This window comes from Eublepharis macularius, chromosome 3, assembly GCF_028583425.1.
Source record: "Eublepharis macularius isolate TG4126 chromosome 3, MPM_Emac_v1.0, whole genome shotgun sequence".
Taxonomy (NCBI): Eukaryota; Metazoa; Chordata; class Lepidosauria; order Squamata; family Eublepharidae; genus Eublepharis; species Eublepharis macularius.
The window spans coordinates 48,124,614-48,151,477 of record NC_072792.1 but is presented as its reverse complement, the minus strand read 5'-3'; the positions used below and the strand labels follow the sequence as shown (position 1 = coordinate 48,151,477).

Here is a 26,864-nt window from a genome sequence, read left to right as displayed (position 1 = left end):
TGGCAGTGCCTTACAGTTGTTTTTATACAGCGACTTTCATGATTTGAAGAATAGAGGGTAATTGCTGGTGAAATTTTCTGATAGAGGCTGTTGAACCAGAATCTTCAGGGACCAAGCATTATTTTTTTGGGTCCTTTACAAATTTGTAAAATGGCCCCCACATATACCAACACCACAATTCGTCATCCCATACATACAATGAATCATGACAAAAGTTTGTTTTAGTTATGAAATTAGTTTTACATATCCTATATTTCTGGAACGTGCCAGCTGTTGCAACTTTTGTTTAATATTTATTTTATTTATTTATGTTATTGATTTATCCACCTTTCTCACTGAGATTCAAAGTGGATTACATATTATAAATAAAAATGATCTATGGCTGGGACATTAAATAATCGATGTGATAGGGTATTGAAAAGAAAATTTGAAAACAAGCAAAAATCTGATACACAGCTAAAACAATGAAAATTAGTTGGCATGGACTCAGTCTCTATAGTGAAATCATTTTCATCTTGACTTTGTTCGTCTGCTTCCCTAGTTCCTGTTTGGAGGTGATTTTTACTGAGCTTGGCTTCAGTGTGCCCCATGGCTGCTCCATCATGCTAGAGAATGGTGTCAATTTCTGGTGGGATGGGGGAGCATGGAGGTAAGTACTCTGCTGCCTTCCTGCCCCCACCCTCTGTAGTCTCATTTTGGCCCCTGGGATACTGGCAACCCTATGTGATAGACTTCGGAGGCTCAGCAGTTCAGCATGTTTTTTGAGATTGCTGTTCTAAGACTGCTTTTCATTGGCTCCAGCTAGGGGTGCCATTCCCCTGCTTGGGGTGGGGGATCCCTTGCTCCCACCTCCCCCCCACCCCCACTTACTTAGCCAGTGGGGGGGCACTCTCGGGCAGTGTAGCACACTCCCACACCCTCAGCAACCCTATTCATGCAGAATCGTGCCCAGCAGAGGGCCTATTCAGCCCCCTGGTAAGCACGGGAGTGCTCCCAGACTACCCCTTTACCCGTGCAATGCCATTACTTCCTGGAAGTGACATCATCATGCAAGCTGGGAGTGCACACACACTGCACACGCACATGAATTTGAATCCCAGGAATGGAGCAAGGTTAAGTGCCAGTCTCCTGATCTCCTGCTGGGGGACCTGGCAACCCTAGCTCCAGCAAATCTCAGAAGATTTAACAATAGATACAAGGAAGAAAGTTTCTATAAATACCCCCTGGCATGATCCTCGTGTTCCCCTCCCATGGTAATGGAGCCCGGACCAGGCCACTCTGGTCTTCTAGGCACAGTAAAGTATCCCCCTCAATGTGGGTGCCCTGGTCCTCTTCTGTGTTGGTACAAGTGGCTAAAGGATCAATGTGATTTCTTTGAAAGGGAAAGCAGTGTATCTTCAGAGCTGCATCGGTTTAAAGAAGGTCAGACTTTGGCACAGGGACTATGATTTGAAGCCAAAAAGACTGCCTCCCGAGGTGATTTATCTCCTTTGCTTAGTGTTTTTGCCTGTGCATTTAGACTTGGAAAAAAATGTGTCTCAAGGGAATAATTATAAACATTAACATTTAATAATTATTTTCTCCTAGGTGGTGTTCTTAAATGAAGCATTTCAGAATTTCTTAGCCAAGGAAGATTAAATTAAATACTCCTGATCTTAGTCATTTAGCTGACTTCCTTTTGCTCACCTGAGCCAATTAACTTCTTCATTCTCATGAGCTCACACAGTTTAGTTCTTTAAAATGTCATTGTTTCTGTAGCATTTATGTACTTACTGCTTACAGTTTATCTTGTCATTACAATGTACACCTTTGCCCCACGAGGAGTACCATGTGGAACTTCTGTTACACCCAGTTAACATAAAGCTAGCAACTGGCAGGAGACTAACTAGTTGGGTAGGGGGCCCATGCTGCGTATGTAGTGATGTCACTGGCAACTCGATAATGTCACTTCTGGCAGAATCAGAAATGATGCCATCACATCACTGACAATGTGCTACCATCCAGCCACAACTTTATGGTTAATGCTGATTGAACCCCGCCCCCATTTTTCCTACCATCCAGCTTAGTGGAGGTAGGAAAGGCTAGCAGGGGGCAAGAGATCTCCCCCTGAAGTGGGAGACCTGGCACCCAGGCACCCCTATGCCCGTGTTTAGTAAATATTAAGCAACGAGCTTTGGAAATGTTCACAATTCTCCTATGCGCATCAGCAATATGCCACTGGAGCAGTGCAGTCCTAGTCAATTTGTCTCAGATGCTTTATTGCAAGCCAAGAAATAAAACTGACAAAGCAGCACTAAGAATAAGGTTCACATATGGAATGACTATACAATTGGAATTCCCTGTTTACAAAACAAAGGAGAGAAGGGAAAAGTGAAGGGAAATTATAGAGGTGCAGCACCCAGTATAATGTAGGTGCTTTATAAATAAAGGAGTAGACAACTAACAGCATTAGCAGCAGCAATAATTGAAACTATATGTCGCATCACTATTTTTCAAAAAAAGAAACTAAGGGGTATATAATTATCATTTTATAAAAAATGTATCCTATTGATGTGCATCCCTCTCACATTCTTCCTTGGGGTTTAAGAGCCTATCACAACGAATAGCAGGTTAATGGCTGTTGAGGAAATTGTGCCCTTGTAGCATTTTGTCTCAGATGACTTTATGAGAGAAAGTGGATGTTCCTTATTGTCAGGAGGACCTGATGGATCATTATATGTAGGGTCAAGAAGGAACTTTCTCTTGTGTTATACTTGCTAATTACTCTAGAAATTGATAGATTGAAGCTTGTAATGTGTGGTTAGTCTACTTGCTTTCGCAGTTGTAGGTTATACGCTCCCAGATTTCATAGACGAATACAGGACGTTTGTCTCTATTCTCATGATTATCAGCTTAACTGAATTCTCCTCCACCCCCATATAACAGGAGGCTGTACTCTACTGTATCAATTAGGATGGTATCCTACCTCCAGCCTAAGGAACCTTCTCCCAATTTAAATGGCTCTTTCTCTGGAGACCGGCTTCAAACTTTGCTTAGTGGAGTGGTAGGGCACAGGTCATAGCTTGTCCTACATTGTTTTAAAAACTGAGCAAGTGTTTAATTCTTTAGGTTAAAGATACCCTAGAAAAAACATGATTGCCCTATATTCTTTTATCAACAATTGAAAATCGCATGTGAAAAGACAAGCTGTGCCTTCTCTGACACCTTAAAAGTCACATGTCTGTGTTTATTACCTACCTATGCATTAGTGATAAAGTGCCTCCGCTCTCTCTCTCTCTCTGAACTGTAACTTGTAGAGACCTGGGAAAGGAGGCTAAATCTTATGAATCTTATGAATAACTCTTATAACTTTTCATGAGGTACCCCTAAAAGACAAAAATGGGAGCAATAATTTATCTGGGACAGGGACCAGAAAACAGATATTGTCTGTGGTAAACAGGGATAGTTGGAGCCTCTCTCCGCCTGTGGTCTTGATTGTATTGACTGACTGCAGAAGAGTTGGGACAGAGTTGGAAAAGTGGTTGGAAACATTGTTTACATAATTATATCCTGCTTTTTTCCCGGATGTGGATTTGAAGTGGCTTACAACAGCGCTCTCCCCTTATGCATTTCATTCTCACAACAACTCTGTGAGGCAAGTTTGAGAAAGTGACTGGCGATAAGACACTCAAGAATCTAGTCCAACACTGTAACCATCATGCCATGCTGGCTCTCTTGCCTTGCCTTACCCTTACTCTATCAAGTAGTGAGGCTGTGATCCTTTGATAATTTCTAACCAACTCTGCAACATGTGGAATCACATTGTCACCACACATACTGAAAACAAGTTGTATAACTGGGTACGACTAGAGGAAAGAAATGTCTATTACATTGTCAGGGCACATATCTGTGAACTGATCCCAGGACCTGAAGCGTGCAAAGCTTCATATTCTGTCACCATTTGATTTTCCCAGTTCGGATGTCCTTATAATTTAAACACAAACCCTTGAAAAAATTGTTCTGTTCTTTCCTCATACATCCACAGATTTCATCTGCAGCATCTTGTAGTGACCGCTGGCAACCAAATTTATGCTTGGACAGGTTGTGGGGTTGCACTATTTTTACACAGTTCAAACCAAATTTAGAATCTTAAAACTAATTTCTGCCAATTTAAGCTAGTTTGTCTAAACTATCCTTTATAATGTGTCCTTCCTCCAGGAAGCTCAGACCAGTATATGTGTTTCCCCCCTACTCCAGTTAAGGATCTGACCTATGATCCTTCATATTTGTGCAGCTATCCACTTATACTTTCATCTACAGTCTACGTGAAATTACTCCAGACTAAGACCCTTGGGTTTAGACTATGGTAACTCTCCATAAGATTACACTGTAAATGTCCCTGCTTGCACAACTGTAAAAAAAAGCATTCCACTTGAACTCAGAAGCAGTACCTTATACCTCCCCACTGTCCACTAGCTAGGCTAAACATAACACTCAAAAGATCTAGTAGAAGGCGACTATTCTCTCTTATCTATAGTACTCAGATGCCCTGTGGCTCTTGCCTAGCAAGTTTGTGGAAGCTTTCTGCTAGAAACAAAACCATGCATGTTCTAAAACTTGTATTTACAGGTATGTAATTCCCCACATTCAATCAACCTCATCCCAGCGGGTGCTGAATTGCCTTGAAAAAATATTCTTTGTTCTAGGCAAGCATATAAGGACTGTAAATGGTAGGCTTTATAGCTGTGTTCCATATAACTCAAGCAGCGAAACCACAATTTCCCCACAGAGATGGGCAAAATGTCTAAATTCATTTGCACATTGTTGCAAATATCTGTTCTGGAAAAGTGCCGCTAGCTTGTTTGATAGTACTTCTATGCTTTATTGTACGGTTGTTGCAAAGAATCACGAGAAATCTCCTACTTTTACCAAATGCTTCATCTGAGAATTGCACATGCTTGTTTTAGATGAATGTGGAAAGGAATAAACAAAGGGAAAAGTGGAAGTTGTTGTTTTTAACACCATCATCTCAAATGTGATATTTTCCCGAACAAATATATGAAAAATTAAATGATATGTATTTTAAGCACACTCTCACTAACATGCTACAACACTGCCATAACTTTATTAAAGTAAAAGTCTTATGTTAAAAAAGGGAAAAACCTTACCTAGTGCAGAATTAAATATTAAAGCCGATATCCAGCCGGGCAATCAGTATGTCAATACACTGTAAGCAATATCCAGTTTCAAACTACTGCCGCGCTTTTCACAGGTGCCAAGGGTCATCACGCTCACAGATGCTGCTAGCCATTGGGAGGACTAGTTATCAGGGATGTTCCAAGCCTACTCCAAGTGAGGGTCAGCGTGTACCCTGTACTTTGCCAGTCCTGCACTTACTTCACAGTCTCAGAGGATTTCCCAGCAACTTTTTCCTGACGTGCTTTCCTTCTAGTTTGAAAACATCTGAAAACTAGAGAATGCTTAAGGGGCTTCTCTTTTGTCGAAACTCACCTGCACCACCTAGAGGTGTATGACAGGACTAGAAAAGCTATGGGATAGGACATGGGCTCTGTTTTTTGCCAGATCACACTGTGACACCAGTTCACCTTGCTCCGGTTTAGTGCCATTTACTTAGACATAACTTACTTTTTTCTCTTCTTTGTTTTCTCAAAAACCAGCATAGGAAGATGGTAGCTAAACAGATGGTGGTAACTAAGCAGAAGAACCATCTTGTGCATTAACAAGGGAGATCCAAGCCATTGCAAACCCAGAATAAGACGGAATACTCCCAAGTAGACATGGGCATGACTGGGGAAAAAACCAAACATGCTGTTTGTTGTTCATTGCAGTCGATGAACATGAACAGACAAACAGTAATGAACATGTCCCATTAACAAACATGTTTATTGTTCATTGTTTGTGGGGGCCAAAACGGCTCCCATTGGACTTAGAGAACCCATATTCACAGGGAGTGTTCAGCAGGCTCTCCTCCAGCCATCACCCAAGTTTGGTCAAGATTGCAATACGGATCTTGGAGTTATACATTCCCAAATCTAACACCCCCAAGAAACTCCCACTTGATACAATTGGAGCCACCAGTTGACTTTGGCCCTGTGTACAAGTGGTGGACTCGAAGGTTGGCTGCCTCCCATCTAGGGGGTGGGAGGTTTAGCCACTCACCAGCAGCAACCCCATGTACCTTCCCGCCAGGCCTCCCAGAGGCTACTTTCCGCCAAGGCATTAATGTGGGTCATGTTGGCGGCCATCAGGCCTGGCGGGCTGGGGGAGATGGTGGTGGGCCATCTCCCCTCTAGGGGATGGGGGGTTTGGCCACTCACCAGCAGCAACCCCATGTACTTTCCCGCCAGGACTTCCAGAGGCTACTTTCTGCCAAGGCTGGAAAGTGGGTTAGGTCAGCGGCTGCCAGGCCTGGCAGGCTGGGGGAGGCGGTGGTGGGCCACCTCCCCTCTAGGGTGTGGAGGGTGTGGCCACTCACTGATGGCACCCCCATGTGCCCACCCACCAGGCCTCCCAGAGGCTACTTTCCGCCAAGGCCAGAAGGTGGGTTAGGTCGGCGGCCACCGGGCCTGGTGGGCTGGGGGAGGTGGTGGTGGGCCACCTCCTCTCTAGGGGGTGGGGCGTGTGGCCGCTCGCAGGCAGCACCCCCATGTGCCTGCCCGCCAGGCCTCCCAAAGGCTACTTTCTGCCAAGGTATTACGGTGGGTCATGTCAGCAGCTGCTGGGTCTGGTGGGCTGGGGGAGGCAGTGGCGGGCCACCTCCCCTCTAGGGGTTGGGGGGTTGGCTGCTCTCCGGCACCACCCCCCATGTGCCTCCCAGAGGCTACTTTCTGCCAAAGCCAGAAGGTGGGTCATGTCGGCGGCCACCGCATAACCAAATGACCCAGAAGCAACAGTCTGCAAAGAAACCCCTCCAGCAAGACATGATGGCATACGCACACACAAACACACACAGGTCAGAGACACCAACATACGTCCACCAGATGGGGACATCATGGCATCGGGGCGAATGCTGCTGTCCACACCTTGCATGGTGCAGAGGCTGTTGATGCCCAAACACACTGGCTGGACATTGAGCATTGGACGTTTAGGTACATGGGATAGATAGGTTTTTCAACAGACAAGTGCATAGCTGTATGGGATAAGTGTATAGGATAGAGGGATGCATGGATACATTGAATAGCTGTATTGGATTGACAGGAGAGACAGATACCATGTACAGGCATATTGGGGAGACATGTGGATTGCATAAATATCTACGTTATCCCATCATTAGAAAGTTGGAAGGAAAGAATCAAGAGTGGGATGTGGGGCCAGCCCCTAACATGTAGAAGCAGAGGCTCACGTGCTGGCCGTTGAGGTGGTGGAGGATGCCTCCCCCCCATTATGGTGGTTCCCCTCAGTTCCCCTAGAAAAGGGGATTGTGGGCAGACAGGTATGTGCCTACATGGGGAGCTGTGGGCTGCCCCTCACATCACCCACTGGCCTGCCATCACAGACATGGCAGTCAATTCAGTGCACCCTACAGAATACGGCAGTTCCACAGAATCCACACCACTCAGAGACAGCTTACCTGTGCAGGCAGTACAGGCAGGCTGCCACCAGCATCACCCACCCTCCTGCCTTCGCAGGAAGGACAGTTGTTGCGGCTGGGACCCATTACCCCCTGCTCAGAGGGGACAGCAGGTGCCCATGGATAGGGGACACCGTGCTGTGCAACCATATGTGCAACAGCTCCTGAGCTGCCCTTTGTGCCCAAAAGCAGAAGCAGCAGACAGCACCCACCTTCCTGCCATCACGGAAAGGGTTGGAGGGTCCCATACCCCCCCTGCTCAGAGGGGACAGCAGGTGCCATGGAATTGGGGGCACTGTGCTGCACAACCATATCAGCAACAGCTTTTGAGCTGTCCCTCGGGTCCAAAAGCGATGGCAGCTGACATGACCCACCTTCCTGCCTTCGCAGAAAGGACCAGATGGGCAGGACAGGAGAGGTTGTGGGCAAGGATCGCATTGGTTCCATCCACAGAGGCAGAGGTTAAAAGAGGGACCATCCGGGAACTTGTCAGGGAGAGGACGCGATGGGCAGGAAAAGTTGTGGGGAAGGGTTGTTTGGGCACCATCCAGAGAGGAAGAGGTTGAAAGAGGGACCGTCAGGAAGCTTGTCAGGGAGAGGGGGACAAAGGGTTACCGGACACATCGAGGGGCAGGACTGGGAAGACCCCTTCATTGGCAAACCATGAGCCGAGAAACCCACTGAGTCGTGGGCATTGGTGGAAAACGACATGACCCACCTTCCTGCCTTCACGGAAAGGACGTGAGTCGTGGAGCAGGACCTATTCCCGCCTGCTCAGAGGGGACAGAATGCAACATGGATAGGGGGCATCATGCGGTACCATACAACATTCACAACAGGAGCTGAGTTGTCCCTCGTAGCCAAAGAGTGGTGACAGCTGACATCGCCCACCTTCCTGCCTTTGCGGAAAGAACGGGATGGGCAGGACAGGAAAGGTCGTTGGGAAGGGACATAGTGGTTCCATCCAGAGGGGGCGAGGATGAAAGAGGGACCAGGAATTTGTCAGGGAGAGGACGTAATGGGCAGGACAAGTCGTGGGGAAGGGTCATATTGGTGCCATCCAGAGAGGGAGAGGTTGAAAGAAGAATAGGAACTTGTCTGGGAGAGGACAAAGGGTTACCAGCCGTGGAAGCAGCCCCGTGAACTGAGTGGGGCTAGAGCCTGCTGCAGAGGTGCTTGGCCTAGAATCACAGTAGACCTGGGGTGGCGCAGAGCCCAGATACATCCAGCTCCACGGAGGGATACTCAAGTAGGTTGAAGTCCACCAGGTCTGGATGCAGAAGTGCGCAGCAGGGATGGAGGAGGTCTCCCAGGTAGAACACCCGCTTGCTCTGCATGCTCGTGGGAGGGCAGGACAGGATGTTGGTTGCCACGATGGACAGGTCCGACCATACGGGAGATTTACTCACCCAATACTCTGAGCACCAACTCTTTCAGGACCTACCCACCCACTGGAACTCCACCTATGATATGTCATCTGGTGGAGCAGAAGAGCCCGTTGCAGGACATCCTGTCATCTATGGACATTCTGAGGAGGGGAGAGGAGCTGAGCCTCAGCTCCATGGAATGGAGAGTCCTTGCTCAGATGTCCCAGATGCTGAAACCCTTTAAGGGTTGGAATGTGGGGACTCAGTGGGCTCCACAACGTACTCTTGCACCATAGTCCCCGCCGAGTCCTCCACTGCGAGAGACACGCCCACTGTGCTGTGGCCAACCACACAGCCCACTGATGAGGCCCAGAGATCAAGTGGGGCCATTTGGGTGGGTCTCTTCTTGCATGGCTCTCTTCCCACCTCCTCCCCTCTCCTCCTTCTCCACCGCCTGCCCCTCGCCCCTGCCTGGTTCCCTCCATCCTGCCTTCTCTTTCTGGAAATGGAGCACTGCTGTGCGGAGCTGCTTTTTCCAGTGCCGCATCTGACCTGCCTATATGGCGATGCTGCCCTTGATCCAGGGGTCACAGACAGAGGCCGTTTGGTACGGCACCTCATGGCACAGAGGATGCAAGCACTCAGCCTTGCATGCCTGCATCCTCCTCACAAAGTCCCTGGCCCTGGGGAGCAGCTCTTTGTTGCGATTGAGCTCCTTGGCCAGGAACCTGTCGAGCCCATGGATCAGGGGGATGACCTGACCCAGGCTGGCCTTGTATGCACAAAAGAGTTCGGTGGCCTCCTTAAAGGGTTTCAGCATCTGGGACATCTGAGCAAGGACTCTCCATTCCATGGAGCTGAGGCTCAGCTCCTCTCCCCTCCTCAGAATGTCCATAGATGACAGGATGTCCTGCAACGGGCTCTTCTGCTCCACCAGATGACATATCATAGGTGGAGTTCCAGTGGGTGGGTAGGTCCTGAAAGAGTTGGTGCTCAGAGTCCCCCCTCTCCCTGCCTCTGGAACAGCTTGCGGGAAGAGTTGATGCTGCAGGAGAAGTGGGAAGCGATGCGGCAGCAGCTGTCCAGCAGATTGCGCGTCCACAAGGTTCCCTCATCCCAGCTGTCCCTTGGCTTGCCCCCCAGCCAGAGCACATTCCTCATCACCAGTTGCAGCTTGTGCGCCATGCATACTATGCCCGGGAGGGATGCCTCTTTCAGGGCTGCCAACATGTTGCTTCCTGCGTCCATTATCATGAAGCCACAGACAAACCTTTCCTCCCCGGCCGTCCACTCCCTCAGTGCTGCCTTTATGGTGTTGGCGATGTTCTTCCCAGTATGGACATCATCCATCCCCCGGGCCTGGAGAAAAACTACCCTGTAGCCCGGTGTCAAGCATGGCACCTTTTCCCGGGTGCCAGTTCTTGGCCTGGCGTGGCGGAGGTCCTCTGGTTGCCACCAGTGGGCGGTGATGGCAAGGTAGCCGTGATGGCAGCTGCTCCAGAGGCCAGCCGTGAAGTGTACTATATGGCCTTTGGCAGCCAACAGCTCTCTGAGCACCATGTCTCGCACAGACTGGTAGAAGGCAGGCAGAACTTGACTCCCAACGGTGCACCATGACGGCATGGATTACCATGGGACAAAGTGCTGAAGCAGCCTTTGTAAGCCCATACCCTCTACGACGGATAGGGGGAATCCTTGCAGGGCAATAATCTCTGCCATGATATGAATGCCCGCCTCTTGAGCCCTTGTCCTCACCCTTTTCAATGGCACTATCCCCGACCTTGATGGAACAACCTCCCCAAGGGCAGCTTGCCTGACTGTTCCGCTCCCATCAGCAGCATCTTCGGGGCAAGGCTTCTTGCTTGGGGTGGATTCCGGTGACCCTCCCACTGATCCTGGCACAGAGGAGCTGGTAGCCCTCTGTCTCCCCCTGCCAGATGTTTTGCTGGCCGAGGATGGAGACCACAGGCCTGGATGGTGCATCTTCAGGTGCCTAGTCAGGACAGTCGATGACAGGTGCTTCGGGTCATTGCCCCTATGCACCAGGCTGTCAGAGACATGACACCACACCACGCTGGTCATTCGGAAGGGCCAGAAAGTGCCTCCATACAGAGAGTTTGAACCGTGGCCCACTAACAGTTCCAGGGGAAGCAGGATGAAGGGTTACTGGCCACGCTGCAGAGCTGGCAATGGAAGATGGAGTGAGGGGTGGACTGCAGGCAGGGACAGCACTGGGAGTTTGGGATGGTGACGGACAGGATGGATGTTTCATTGAACCCTAACCATTCATCCACAGATCCCTCGCCCTCCTCCTCCTCAACCATTTTTAAGAGTTCCTACTCCCCTAGCGGCAAGAGCTCTTCGGCCTCCTCCACAGCCCCCACAGGTGAATTTTGGGGAGCGGGAGTCTCTGCTGCCCCAGATCCCTGCCTAGTACAGCTTCCTGCAGGGCAACCAGGAAAATCTTTGCACTTCCCCCCATGACCACCCTTGGCCCCCGGCCGAGGCCTCATTGTGCCAGCAAAGAAGAATTAAGGAGGAAAGAAAAGGAGAGAACACTGTGAGCCCTCAGCCAAGGCGCCCACTGAGCTTGGCCCCGGGGCCTGGCAGCAGCCTTGGAACCAGAGGGAGGGGTTAGAGTCCTAGCCCAGCACTCCCAGAAACTTGACCAGATCAGGCACTGCTAATAATAACAATCAGTGTGAGCCCTCAGCCGAGGTACCCACTGAGCTTGGCCCCAGGGCCTGGCAGAAGCCCTGGAACCAGAGGGGATAGATCCCTATCCCACCACACACAGAAAAAATCCCAGCTCCAATGCACTCTCCCTGTCTCTTTCCCAAAAGACTAGCAACAGCTCTCTCCCACTCTACTGCCTGCTGAAACTGAAAGCCAGCCTGGGAGCACAGTGCCTTTTATAACTAGAGGTCCCATAGAGCAACACAGGAGGTCTGTGGTTGGCAGTTGGAACTGTCTAACAGGGTTTGCAGGGATGAGATTGGAGTTCCCATGGCCACAGAACACCCCTCCCCCCCCTGATGTCTGCTCCCATGTAACCAATTGTAACCAATTTGGAGTTCCACACTTGGAAGGAAGACCTGCCTATCAAGCTAAATTGGTCTTAGACTGGGGTTTCCAGGGCGACAGAAAGAGTGCAGACAGAGTTCAGGTGGTCCCTGCCTCCATTGCCAAGGGAATTGATTGAAGGCGCCTGACTGGCTTCACGAATAGCAGACGAATGCAACGAACGAGGCTTGCGATGACCACTTGTTCGTCTAGAATGGGGTCTCATGAACAGCTTGTTTGCGACCTGCCAATCGGGCTGTTTGTGGCTTTTTTGCATTCGTAATGCTGTTCGTGCCCATGTCTCCTCACAAGTCCCAAAGCACTATTTGGCCTTTATAAAGCTGATGTGCACAGGAGTAAATGGAAGAGCAGTTCCAAATATACATATACTAGGTTTCTCAATTTATTGAACAGCCATACAAAAAGGGTGATTTACTATTGTGTTTCAGCCTTCCTCAGCATTGCAGAGTATGTGTGATTTCAGTCTAAAAGAAATATGATATAATTTAGAAAAGAAATAGTACTTAGGAAAAGTACAGTATCTAAAATGTCTTATATTGTTAATTATATATTTATTTGTGGATGTGTATGCCACCTTTCCAACAATAATCTAACAAATTAACTGTCATCAATAAAGAGGCAGGCCATGTACTTGAGCCTACAATCTAAAAAGATCAGAAATGCCAGGGAAGGATTAGGGAAAGGCCAGAGTGGTCCTTTCCCCTCTATTGTCAGGTCAACTGGCATTTGGAACAGAGAGATGGGATGCTACCTCCTGCACCTTCCACTATTTCTCTGGAAAAATAGCTGCAGCCGGACTGGTCTTCTATTTGCTGTGATATTTTTCCTGGAAGGTAGAAGTGGAAACCTCCCAGTTGTCAGAGTATTGTGCAATTGCTATACATGAGCGAATAAAATCCAGGGCTCCTATAATAACAAAATATCTCAATCTGCAGAGCTGAGAATGTTTTAATTAAAAAAATGTCGACAGAGTTCAAAAGGACATTCCTATTTCATTGACGCTTTAAACAATACAAGGAATGAAGCTGGATTCTTTTTGATTAAACAAAGCAGCTTTGGTTATGCCGGGGGAGCTGCTTCCATCAAGGGCTGGGCTTTCCATCTGCCCGGCCCCGCCCCTTGTTGCTCCAGCCTACAAAGGTTGTTGTAGCCTGCACTGCTGCTGCTGCTGCTGCTGCTGCCAAGGGAGTTGCTTCCATCAAGGTCTGGGCTTTCCATCTGCCCGGCCCCGCCCCTTGCTGCTCCAGCCTACAAAGGTTGTTGTAGCCTGCACTGCTGCTGCTGCTGCTGCCAAGGGAGCTGCTTCCATCAAGGGCTGGGCTTTCCATCTGCCCGGCCCCGCCCCTTGCTGCTCCAGCCTACAAAGGTTGTTGTAGCCTGCACTGCTGCTGCTGCTGCTGCTGCTGCCAAGGGAGCTGCTTCCATCAAGGGCTGGGCTTTCCATCTGCCCGGCCCCGCCCCTTGCTGCTCCAGCCTACAAAGGTTGTTGTAGCCTGCACTGCTGCTGCTGCTGCTGCCAAGGGAGCTGCTTCCATCAAGGGCTGGGCTTTCCATCTGCCCGGCCCCGCTCCTTGTTGCTCCAGCCTACAAAGGTTGTTGTAGCCTGCACTGCTGCTGCTGCTGCTGCCAAGGGAGCTGCTTCCATCAAGGGCTGGGCTTTCCATCTGCCCGGCCCCGCCCCTTGCTGCTCCAGCCTACAAAGGTTGTTGTAGCCTGCACTGCTGCTGCTGCTGCTGCCAAGGGAGCTGCTTCCATCAAGGGCTGGGCTTTCCATCTGCCCGGCCCCGCCCCTTGCTGCTCCAGCCTACAAAGGCTGTTGTAGCCTGCACTGCTGCTGCTGCTGCTGCCAAGGGAGCTGCTTCCATCAAGGGCTGGGCTTTCCATCTGCCCGGCCCCGCCCCTTGTTGCTCCAGCCTACAAAGGCTGTTGTAGCCTGCACTGCTGCTGCTGCTGCTGCTGCCAAGGGAGCTGCTTCCATCAAGGGCTGGGCTTTCCATCTGCCCGGCCCCGCCCCTTGTTGCTCCAGCCTATAAGACTGCTGCTAGGGGACTGCTCGCCTTGTTACTGTTTATTGTTTTTATACTGTGTGTGTTAGTTACTGTAGTCTATGTTGTTAATTTGGTAGGGTATTGGGGTTTTGTGTATGTTTGATAGCTTAGTCTGTGATAGTTGGTGGGCTGTTGATTTTGTGAGGGTGGTGGGTTAGCACTATGTTCATTGGTGAGGAGGCCGGCTTGGGGTCGGGGATCCCAGTGATCCGGGGACGCGGGAGGTATGGTGGTGGGAGCAGATTATGGAAGGGAAGGGCATTGAGACATGGTAGGGCTCGGTGCCCTTCCAATCTGCGTCCCATCCCAAGATATACCTGTTGTGGGGCTAGGATATTAAACCACTCTCCGACACTGGCGCTGTGCAATGCCAGGTCCATAAATAATAAGACCAAAACGCTGCAAGATTATCTTGCAGCATTGAATGTGGACCTGGCTTGCGTGACCGAGACATGGGTGAGGGAGGGCGAGACGGTCGCTTTGAAAGAACTAGCCCCCCCAGGTTATACGGTCCTCCACCAGTCCCGGACAAGTGGTCGGGGGGGAGGCGTGGCTTTGCTCATTCGGGAGTCTTTCTCCTTCAGACCACTCCCCACCCCAAAAATTACTGGCATTGATTGTGTGGGCCTAGTGTTGGACGCCGAGGAGAGGTTGGCAATATGCGTGGTGTACCGACCGCCTACTGCACCTGCATCTTCCCTGTCTGGTCTCTTGGAGGCGGTGGCCAGCTGGGCCTTGGAATTCCCGAAACTTTTGGTTCTCGGGGATTTCAACGTCCATGCTGATGACGATGCCTCCATGCAGGCCATTGACCTGGTGTCCTCCATGGCGGCCCTAGGACTCTCCCAGTTTGTTTCGGCTCCCACACATCAAGCAGGTCACACGCTGGATTTGATTTTTGGGGCAGGGATGATGGTGGTCTTGGATGCCTATGATGCAGTGCCATGGTCAGATCACTTTGTTCTGAAGGCTCGTCTGAGCATGCCGCTCCTTTCCCGGGTGGGCGGTGAGCGGATTTACGCTCACCCGCGGAGGCTTATGGATCCAATTGGTTTCCAGGCGGCTCTGCGGGATCCGATGCCCCCTGGCAGTACGTTAGATGAGCTGGTGGATGATTGGCATGGCCGTCTTTCCGAAGCCATCGACGCTATTGCCCCCTGCCGTCCTCTCCGAGCCCGCAAACGGGTAGCTCCTTGGTTTACCGAGGAGCTTCGCCAGATGAAGCGGTCTCTGAGACGACTAGAGCGAGTGTGGAGGCGGGGGCGTGACGAAGAGGCAAGAACATCTTATAGGACGTTTATGAAAGCCTATGAGGTGGCAGTGAAAGCAGCAAAGAGGGATTTCTTTGCTGCTTCCATTGCATCCGCTAGCTCACGCCCGGCTCAATTATTTCAAACAGTTCGGTCCTTGGTCTCCCTCTCTCAGGGAGACCACCAAATTCTTAATTCAACTATTGGCTGCGAGGCTTTTGCGAGCTATTTTGCGGGTAAAATCTTGTCCCTTCGCCGTGGCCTGCCACCCACTGTTGATACAGTAAGGGAACTGGAGACCCCTTGGCCGTCTTCTGGGTCCGTATTAGACCATTTCAGCCTGCTCTCTCAGGACGATGTGGACAGGATCCTGCAGGGGATGAGGCCAACCACCTGTCCTCTGGACCCCTGCCCATCCTGGCTGGTGAAGGCCAGCTCGGAGGGGCTACGGGACCATCTGGAGGCCATTGTTAACATCTCCCTGAGCTCTGGGGTTTTTCCAGGAGTGTTAAAGGAGGCGGTAGTGCGGCCCCTCCTGAAAAAACCATCTTTGGACCCCACTGACCCGTCCAGTTACCGCCCAGTGTCGAACCTCCCGTTCCTGGGCAAGGTGATTGAGCGGGCGGTGGCGGTACAACTGCAGGAATTCCTGAATGATGCTCTAGTCCTGGACCCATTCCAGTCTGGCTTCCGTCCTGGCCATGGGACGGAGACAGCCTTGGTTGCCCTCACAGACGACCTTCGCAGGCATCTGGATCGAGGCGGGTCAGCGCTGCTTGTGTTACTTGATCTCACAGCAGCGTTTGACACGGTTGACTATGATTTGTTGGCCAGCCGCCTTGCCGACGTGGGGATTAGGGGGACAGTCTTACAGTGGCTGGTCTCCTTTCTCCAGGGTCGGGGACAGAGGGTGGCGCTCGGGGGAGATCTATCGGCCCGTCACCCTTTGGTGTGCGGGGTTCCCCAAGGGGCGATACTCTCCCCGATGTTATTTAACATCTATATGCGCCCCCTCGCCCAGTTGGTGCGGAGGTTTGGGCTGGGTTGTCATCAATACGCGGATGACACCCAACTTTTTCTGTTGATGGACGGCCGGCCAGACACGGCCCCAGACAATCTGGCCAAAGCTTTGGAGGCTGTGACGGCATGGTTGAAACAGAGCAGGCTGAAATTGAACCCAGTGAAGACGGAGGTCCTGCAGCTGGGACGGGGGCTGCCAGATGTTGGGATCCAGCTCCCTGCCCTGGATGGGACACCACTGGCAACTTTGCCAGTGGTGAAGAGTCTGGGTGTGCTCCTGGATGCCTCCCTATCGATGGAGGCCCAGGTCACGGCGGTTGCCAAGTCTGCATTTTTCCATCTTCGTCAGATCAGGCAACTTGCCCCCTACCTGACGCCCCAGGACCTGGCTACAGTGATCCATGCAACGGTCACCTCCAGGCTAGATTACTGTAACTCACTCTACGCTGGGCTACCCCTGGGCCTGATCCGGAAACTACAACTGGTCCAGAATGCGGCGGCACGGGTCCTGACTGGTATACCTTACCAGTCACACATCACACCTGTCCTGCGCCAGCTGCACTGGCTTCCAGTTGAATTCCGAATCAGGTTCAAAGTGTTGGTTCTTACCTTTAAAGCCCTGAGTGGGTTGGGACCGGCATATCTTCGGGACCGCCTCTCCCTGTACGTTCCCCGGAGATCGCTCCGATCAGCGAATAAATATTTACTTGTGGTCCCCGGCCCTAAGGAAGCCCGCCTCGCTTTAACCAGGGCCAGGGCTTTTTCAGTCCTGGCCCCAGCCTGGTGGAACGCTCTGTCAATGGAAACCCGGGCCCAGCGGGACATATTATCGTTCCGCCGGGCCTGTAAGACAGAGCTGTTCCGCCAGGCGTTTGGTGATTGAAGGGGGCGGTGCCATGTCGGCCTCCCACCTTTGGGGTGGGGAAGGTTCTCCCCACCACTGCACCTTGTTAATTTGTTTTATTATTTGTATATTGATTTTAGTTTTGTTTTTATCAATTTTAACTGTTCACCGCCCAGAGCCCCTGGGATGGGCAGTATATAAATTGAATAAATAAATAAATAAATAAATAAATAAAATATAGCAAACATAATATAAACGTGTTTTTTCTGAAATTTTTTAAAAACAGCATTTAATTTTTAAGGGGAAAAGAAATAATCTTTGTGTTAATGTCAGGGAAATAAAGAAGTCTGACAACTCAGTGGTACTGAAGTGGCAACTCAGTGGCCAGGCTACTAATTTGGAATTAAGCAATCTTAAAGTTATTTTTGAATGATTTCATGACCCCAGGTATCAGCAACCCCCTATCTTTCCTTACTCTCATTCCCATACTGGTTTTGAACCACACAGTAGACACAAAGAGAGGTGGCCATCTGTAGATGCTGACCATACAAGATCCACATTAGCATGAAATTTAGACTCTATCCTTCACCTTCTTGGAAACACACACACACACACACAGTGCAGGAAGTGAAAGAGGACATTTGTATTAGCGGCAACATTTTGTTGAGGGTTTATTTTTTTCTTCCTGTTTCAGATACTTTATTGCTTTGGCTCGTGTGGGCAGAGGCACTAGCCATAGTTTGCAGTCTGTGCCAAGCTGAGCCAGCCATCGAGTCAAAGACAAGCACATGACTACAAAGATCAATTTCCCTGGAGAAAATGACTGCTTTGCAGCATGATCCTGCTGCAATCCAAACCCCATCTTCCCCGGGCTCAATGCTAGGGATTTCAGGTTCCCCAGTGGGGGTGGGGGTGGGGGTGGGGGTGGGGGATCCCCTGCTCCCACCCCTGCCCCCTGCCACCACTCATCTGGCTGCTGGGGAGGGAAAGGCCTCCTGGCCATGCTTCTGGGACAGCATAACGTCACTCCCAGGTTAACCCTTCTTGGATCTGCTCCCAGTAGTGGCATCATTGCACCACCCCGGAGAGCTCCGGTGCTTCACATGGTGCCAATTTGAGCTCCAAATGGGGCACATTGGGTGCTCTGGGGGCCGAAATTGGCCCACTGTGAAGCACTGGAGTGTACCTCAGCCCTCCTGTACTTTGCAGCAGGCTGATTTGGGCCCCAAAATGGGCTGAATTGGGTCTGTTTGGGGTCCAAATCAGTCCACTGTGAAGTGTGGGAGTACTCTCACCCTGCATAATGTGGCCCTGGGAGCACGCACATGCACAAAAATGTCCACAAAGGTGAATGCCACACACCTCTCCCACCGGGAGGGTAAGGAGACCTGGCAACCCTACTCCATACCCAGATCTCCAAGAATTTCACAGCCTGGAGTTGGCAACTCAAGCATGGCACCTTAAAGAGAGTGGAGACGGTACCAAGCCTCAAGGGAAAGAGCATTCCGCACGCAAAGTGGCATCACTGAAAAAATCTTGTCTCCACTTCAGCCCTGCAGGTGGAGGTGCCAAGAACAGGACTTGTGAAAAGAGTCTTAACTGGTGGGCTGGACTGGTGGTCCTGTCTTCAGAAGACAAGGAAAGCATGCTAGTCTTAAGGGCTTATGCCTCGTAGTCTATCCTATCCTGGCTTGTGCTCAGTTAGCCTTCGCTTGGTCTCTCTATAGTAGACCCAGTGAATTGTTCAGATCCATTTGTGTTCATGTACCCTCTGCTCTTCCTGTTCCTTAGAATTTCCATGTTTAGCTTCTGTGGGCCAAGCTACACATGACGAATGACACTTGAACGGCAAGTGGATTGAGTGGAGGACAAGTGAACAGGGAGAAATACACTTGCCATTCAAGTGTCATCCGTCATGTGTAGCTTGGCCCTGAGAGGGCTTCTCTACTTATAAACTGCATAGAAGCAAGAATTTCACAAGTATGGCTCTTCTCAATATAATGTTGAGGTGACAGGAGAAGCTGCACTTACTGGAAGATATCTACAGATACAGTAGACCTCTCTGGCTTTGACTTGCGTTTCTTTGCTTCTCTGTCTCATGGCCCGCTGGCATCCACTGATCCATTTTGATAATGATTCATGCTAAGAGTTTTTCTTAATACTAGGAGGAGGGAACCCCATCATCCCCCTCCCATCAGGTGAAAGAAACAGTGGTGCAGGAAATTTGTCGGTGTGCTCTGAACATACTGAAACAAGTTAACAAGCAATTTCCGAAGCAGCTTGCCACTTCAGAAATCGCTTGTTTCTGACTCAGAAATTCCAAAGCGGGAAACCTGAATCTTTTTTTGGTTGCACACCCCTAGTGTCTTCTTATGGCGAGCAATCTCTTGGTATTATTTCTGTTGCCTAGGCCACTTGAAATGGCAGTGGGAAACAAAGAAAAAATAAAGAAAAAAATCACCAACATCTGCACTGGTATGTCACTTCCTGGTGCAATGTGGAAGTGACAACAGGTAGTCTAGGAATTGTGAAACTCTGTGATTTTACCATAGGGTTTCTGGCAACTCCTAGAGCTTAATATTGTCACTTCCAGGTTGTACCCAGAAGATATCATGACATTAACAATGTTATCTCTATCACTTGTCTTCTCCCCCCAACCCTCTTGCTAGTGCCAGGTTTGACCTGGTAGCCCTATTTTTTGCAAAAGTCTCGTGGCACGAAGTATAGGCCTCAAACCGTTAAGACAGGACAGTGGTGTACCCTTAAAAAAATAAAATAAAGACCTGCATTGAAATGCTCAGAGGTAGAATTATCATAGAACACCCCCCCCCCCCATTTCTCTATGACAAGTAGGGTTGCCAACTCTCAGCTGGGGCCTAGAGTTCGCCTGGAATTACAACTGATCTCCAGACTACACATATCCCTGCCCCTGGAGAAAATGGCAGTTTTGGACAGTAGACTCGATGGCATACTATAGATTTTAGATGAAATTCTTCCAAAACTGCCCCCTCCAGAGGCACAGCTCCCAAATCTCCAGGAATTTCCCAGACCAGAGTTGTCAGCCTTAATGGCAAGGCATCAAATGAACTGTCACGATTCAGTTAATGGCTTATAATTACTTGTTGACAAGAAGTGACTTTGACTGGGGCTGTGCATCCCCTATCTTGCAATGAAAGAGACACATCCATACAGAACAGGCGAGGCCTAAAGAAGCATTCATGACCTGGATGCAGAAGAGCATTCAGATGAGTACTTATGTCCACTTCGGCTGCCTATGGGCAAGCCTGCTGCTACATGTGGGTCTCCCTGAACTCGGGGACGGTCGTGCTTGGATAGTTTGTTATCATAAAAGCTTTATGTGGAAACTTTGAACAAGAAGTCTTAACTCAAAACAAGACTTAAAATAAACCTATATGATCATCTCTAGTGTTATAGGCCACTCCTCTGTTTCTCAGAATGTTTCAAGGAGTTTTGTGGCACAGGTAATAAATTATGATGATTGTCATTGCTTTTGTTTGTATATCACCTAAAAGTTTACCAGGTAATTAAGCACAGTATAATCTTTGCCAAAAATGGTTTGCAATCATAAATTTTTGTAGGAGCCAAGGAGCCAATGATTTTGAACAGGAATGTATTTAAATGGGAAAATACTTTCTTTCTTATGCATAACTTACATTTTTGCATTTTGTATTCACATTTTCCCACTTCAATTGATGGGCGTTTTTCTGCCTATGCTCAAGCAATGTCCAGTTCGATAACATTTTCTTATTTCATGAAATAGCCATTTTTCTTTGTATTGAACAACTTCCACTCCCCCCTTCAAGAACTTTTTAACTGATTTCATTATCACTGGAATTCATTATATCAGAAGTTGCTGGCAGTCTGTCTAATCAATGACACCCTTTTAATGTAGTTGCATTTGGGAAGCAGACAGTCCGAATGAATGAACCCAATCATTGGGTTGGACCTGTGAGAATCTGGTCAACTAACCACACCAGATTCAGTGCAGCATTTCCACAGGTAATCCAGTGCAGTGCAGTATTTCCACCCATGCAACATTGTTTTCTCAGTTCCCGCCTCCATCAGCAGCCCAAAATGCCTCCCAAGTCCTGTTCCAGTGGGAGAAGGAACCCAAACAGGACAGAGAGGGGCAGTTTGGGCTGTTGCATGGGTGCTGGTGAAAAAGTCACATTTCATGCTCAAAAGTCCTGCACTTCTGGGAGTGTGGCACTGGATCCAAGCCATTTTGGCGTTTCCTCACATGGAAACGGTCTATATACACTTTTACATTTTTGTTGTTCTTTCTTGTAACTGATTGTGGATCAAAATTACCTGGGACCCCTCAAGGCTGAAGAAGAGGAAGTAGCAATGCTACTCTTCGATCTTGAAGGCTGGCTCTGCTTTGGTTGTCTTTGGTATATTGATGACATGTCAAAGAAATGAAGATGTTGCTCTCAGTATAACACCATTGATTTGCACATGACCTTTTCTGTAAAATTCTCCATCCCTTATAAAATATTCTTTGCAATCTACTTGCATTCTTTGGTGGCTCTTGTCCATCAAGCAGATATACATCTTCAGAGGAGAGATTCCTGCACTGAGCATTCTTAATATGTGTACCTTGCTTGTGTCTCATCAGCATCTCACTTTTGAACTAGTACAAGCATTGCCCTTTGAAATAAGTTTAATAAAAGGACATTATTTTTGGTGTTAGGTGGTTTACAGTGAAATCCTAAGCAGAGTTACTCCAATCTAATCCCATTGATTTCAATGGGCTTAGACTGGAGTAATTCTGCTTAGGATTTCACTGTTAATTGCCTTCCAAGACCTAGCCATGGCTGAGAGAGCCTCCAGTACGATTGACACCTCTTCTTCAGGGTGGCACTGGAGCTGGGAATGACTGCTGAGTTTTGGCAGCATTGCCACTCCTTCCACCTGTTCAGCTGCAGGCAGTTGGCTCAGAGTGTCTTTCTGCTGCCAAATTGGGTTTCAGCAAAAAGTTGCTGCTACGTAAGGAGGCAACTAGGCGCCACCATTGGGGGAGAGGAAGCCAGCAGGGAACCACCAAGGAGCAAACTCGGAAACAACATTCTTGCAGGAAAACAGGGTTACATTTAAAGGAAAGGGAAACTCAGAGCAATTCTTTTCAGCAGAATATTCTTATGTAAATGATGATTTGAGATATTCTGACCTGGCCAGCAAGGGGAATGGTAGTGCAACCCTGGGCAGGCCAGGCTTTTCCATGGTTGTTGCAGCAGGAGCACTGTTTTTTGCATTGCCCCAGACAATCCATTCAAGTACAAATATTAGCATTGGGAGTATAGACTGCCAAAAGTACAAGATTCTATAGGTGTGAGTTCCAGTGGAATAGAACCAGAGCTTGGAGGGAATGGTAGTGGCAGAATTTATAGGAGCTCTAGTGTTACTCAAATAGGCAGTCTTCTAATTGCTTGGGGGAATTAGCTTTAAGGAGACAAGAAAGAGTGGGGGGGGGGGGTAAAGTGGGATTCTCCACCTATGTTTATGGGGATTATTCCCTTAAGAGGACTCTCAAATAAGCCAGGCAGATATTCAACTGGAAAGGTTTTTTTTATTAAAAGAGAAATGAAAGGTCAAACATACAAAAACAAACTCAGCATGCATACAAGTCTAACTAAGAAAATCAGAGAGGAAAAGGGGCAAAAGCAGCTTCAGGAGGGTGATAGTTACCAATCTTGAAGACAGAGGTCTACAAAGGCAGCCGCAAAAAAACCAGCCTTTCATGACAAAGAGAAGAGGCCCAAATGGATTCGGGGATGTACGGAGGATCCCAAGACACACACACAGTCACTCTTGCCAAGGAGCCAAATTATAGGGCAGAATGGTACCTGGGGCAAGCTGACGTCTTCGCAACCAAGACTTAATGGGTTGTCCAGAGGTTGGACAGTAGGTTGGGAGAGATTTGATTGGTCCTATCTTGGGTAGACTATAGGTAAAAAAAGTGTTTATGAACTTTAAGCACCAGATGGGGAAAGCTACCAGGTTTGCTGAATAGCTTGATTAGGGTAAGTGGGTGCAGGGAAATGAGATCAGGTGTCGATGAGACAAATCAGGAGTTTTCTGGGAGCCTCATTGTTCTAAGTTACAAATCTCTCTCCAGGGTGGAGGGGCATCAGTCAATCAGCCACTCTGACTCACACTCTGGTAATTTTCCAGGGGCTTCCACCTGGCTGGCATGCGCTCTGGGCCAGGTATTGCCTTGGACTTATGAAATATAAAGTAGGGGTATTTATGATATTCTCTCCGTAAACTGCCCTCTTAGCATTAGGAGGGGTTTGACTGCTAACACTAGGCAATATGGATTTGAAGGAAAGACTAGATAGGAATTCAGAGGGAAGTTAGTTAGAAAACCAAACCACCAATGCTAGATACTGGGTTTTGCTCAAGTAAAGGTCAAGGCCTAACTCCAAAGTACACATAAGTCTAGGGGAAACCAGAGGCCTTCTTCAGTAGGTGGAGTGTAATCAAAATAATACAACCATTTCAGCATCATCTCTGTAGCCTTTAACAACTTACCACAATGGGCAAAAAATACTGAAGGAAGGCCAGGAAGGTCTTAATTTTAGTCCAGTTTGTTCCTGGAAAAGCCATTCTTTCTTGAGCTTCAAAAAAAGATAGTATGTATTCCAAAAAGTAATATATTGGGGCTTGTTACACATTTATCAAAAACATTGCTATATATTCTCTTTATAATCCCCATTCTTAGTAAATTATTTGTCTGGGTGACTAGAGACATTTTGCAGTTTTGATTAATATTTGAACACAGTGTCATGTCAGCTGTAATGTATGAGCCTCACATGCTAGAAACCTGTAAGATGCTTTGTAAATTCAATCTATTGCCGTAGCAAAAGGATATATACCCTTCACCCTTGAAATAAGAACAGAGAGTGAGGAATATTGTACTCCGCAGTAGTTTGGATTCCAAAGATTTTTTTTCTCCTTTCTTTTACATAAAAACATGGAATTCCTTTTAAGTGCACTGAAAGATTTCCAACAGCTTCTAGTTTCATTTTAAAAAGCAGCTAATATCATTAAAGCCAGAGGCGATGGGTTGGAACCAGCCAGATTTTCCAGTCTTCATTCTTCTCCTTACTCCAATCCCCTGTTGCACTTGCCTTCTGTCAATCCAGGCCTCACAATTCCAAGCAAAGAGTAGGATCCTGCACAAAATTTCCACTTGCACTACAGCTCTTGCACAAGTAGAAATGCAAGGAAAAGACCACGGTAGCTGTGTGCACTAAGTTAAGTGCAATATCTTCTGCAACTAGTTTCTGGATATTATAACATATATGGAGGAAAGCATTAGGTGTTGCATAAGATCTTGCATGAAAAAGCCTGTGCGAAGTCCATTTGTGCATCCTCTTGCTCATTGCTAGATCCAAGCCTCAGTCTTTTTGGTGATAAACGGGGACCTTCTTCTATCAGCAGAAAAGCTGGTTGGATTTAACTCAAGATTGTTTTGTATATGTTGTTATGGGCCTTAATGCTTCCAAAACAAATGCAAAGAAGACATTTATGGTGATGTTGATCATTGTTCTGAGAATTCAAGAGCACATCAGGCTATCCCAGTCGGCTGAAACTGGAAATAACCAGCACCGTAAACCAGTGACTCAAAAGGTCAAAAAGAATTTATTAAACCAAAACCAATTTTATGTACATGCATGAGCCTAATAACTGAAGTTCAAAGACCCCGTACTGATGCAGCTACAAAGCCTTTATAGGCACTTACATTATCTTATATGGCAAAGTAGTAAGAAGTACACTTGGCATAGTCTGATTGGCTATAAGTTGTTGCAGGGCAGAACATGTGCTCTGAGGACTGGTATTCATGAATGTCTCACTTACAGTTATGGCTGCTAGGTAGGGCTGCCAATCCCCCACCCGGGGTGGGGGATCCCCCGTTCCCACCTCCTCCCCCCGACCTCACTTACCTGGCCGGGGGGGGCACGCTCCCCTGCCCCACCACAGCTTGCTCCCCCGCCCCACCGTGGCATGCTTCCACACCCCACAACGGGCCTGTTCAGACTGAATCAGGCCCACGGGGGGGGGGGTGATTCAGCCCTTTGGCAAGTGTGGGAGCACACACCAGGCCACCCTTTGAGCCGCTTAATGACATCACTTCCTGGAAGTGATGTCATCATGCATACCGGGACAACAGACGCCGAAGAGCATGGAGGGTGACTGCCAGGTTCCCAGTCCCCCACTGGGGGACCAAGGGACCTGGCAGCCCTACTGCTAGGTGACGTAATAGCCCTGAACAAAAGTTTCCCATAACATCATGATAAGGTGGGGAATTTGTGTTAGTCACAGTGCTTATTCTATTGCTAACTTTAGGGCAAATCCTATACCCCACAAGTGGAACTTCATCTATGGAGCTGAAATTTCCTGCATCATCCTTCCCATTGCAGTTTCCTAAGGTCCCCAAAATGCAACTCCTAGCAGTCAGTTGACTTTTGCAAAGTGCATGGGGTACAACATGGGGGGGGGAGTTTGCAGTAGGAGGGGAGAATTGGCAGAATTTTTCACATGCAAAAGTATCATTTGCCTAAGGAAAACAAGATTACGGATCCAACTACGAATCCAACTCTAATGTATTTAAATGCAAAGGGTTGGATTCTAAGTTAATAAGAGTGTTTTCCATTTGCAGAAGGAGCCTTCCATTCACAGAAAGAATCCTTGTATAAAAGGGTGACATGAATTGAAAAGTCTGCCATTAGCAGAACACAATCTTCGGATCCAAGCTTCTGCTCATGGATCCTACATACTTGCAGAATTCTTATTGAATAAATACACATCTTAAAATCATAGAGCTACTGATTTTGCAGCTACTAAATTGTGCTGATGGCATTTAATGAAAGGAAGCGCAAATTGAATATTGGAATAAAGTAAGGACAGTTTATGTGTTGATTATATATAGCATAGAAGTATTTTAAACATACTGCCCTTTAAATTTGCTAGGAGTTCACCTGCATAGCGCTAGACTGTCGGAATGCCAGCATCTTCCTGGCGTGATTTCTGACATCATCATGCCACGATGCCACTCTCGTGGTGCGATGATGTCAGAAATCGCGCTAGGAAGACGCTGGCATTCCGACAGTTTAGCACTAGGCTGGTACGTGTGGATTCAGCCCAGTTTAAAGTTCAGTTGACTTGAAAAGGTTGGTCATTAAAAATAAAGGCGTTTTAACCTCAGCTAGCCAAGTATTTGCCTGGCCATTCAGACCTTAAAGATTTAAAACTTGCATTTTCTGTTTAGAATTATAATAGGTTCTAACAATGCTTATCTGTACATTCACTAGATGGGGTACTTGCACACTGACATGAAATGAATTTGCTCCCAGAATTGTCCTGTCTATATTTTGATATTTAATATCATCTGAATACCTTAGATCTGTATCAGCTGATATTTTATTTGAATATTTTATATTTGATGTTTAGCAATAATTGATAGCTGACAAATGGTATTTTATTTGACAGATGACAGCTTATAACATTTTATATCACTTGGCTACCCTCCTAAAACTATCCCAGAAGTTCTGTCTTCCTCCATTTTTTTTCTCACAGTAATCCTACGTGGTATGTGGCTGGCTTGACCATATAGGTGACCTAGGCAGTGTGCCAGATTTTGAGAGGCCCTGCCCT

General features: G+C 48.1%; 1 protein-coding gene across 1 annotated transcript in view; it reads right to left on the bottom strand.

Annotated features, from left to right (window-relative positions):
• The window catches only part of EDAR (ectodysplasin A receptor), a 97,095-nt gene extending 91,676 nt beyond the window's left edge, over positions 1-5,419 (bottom strand). The window contains exon 1 of the mRNA XM_054974326.1: positions 5,148-5,419. The gene's annotated coding sequence lies outside the window, so the exon portion shown is untranslated. The remainder of the gene's footprint in view (positions 1-5,147) is intronic.
• Positions 5,420-26,864: the final 21,445 nt, after the last annotated feature.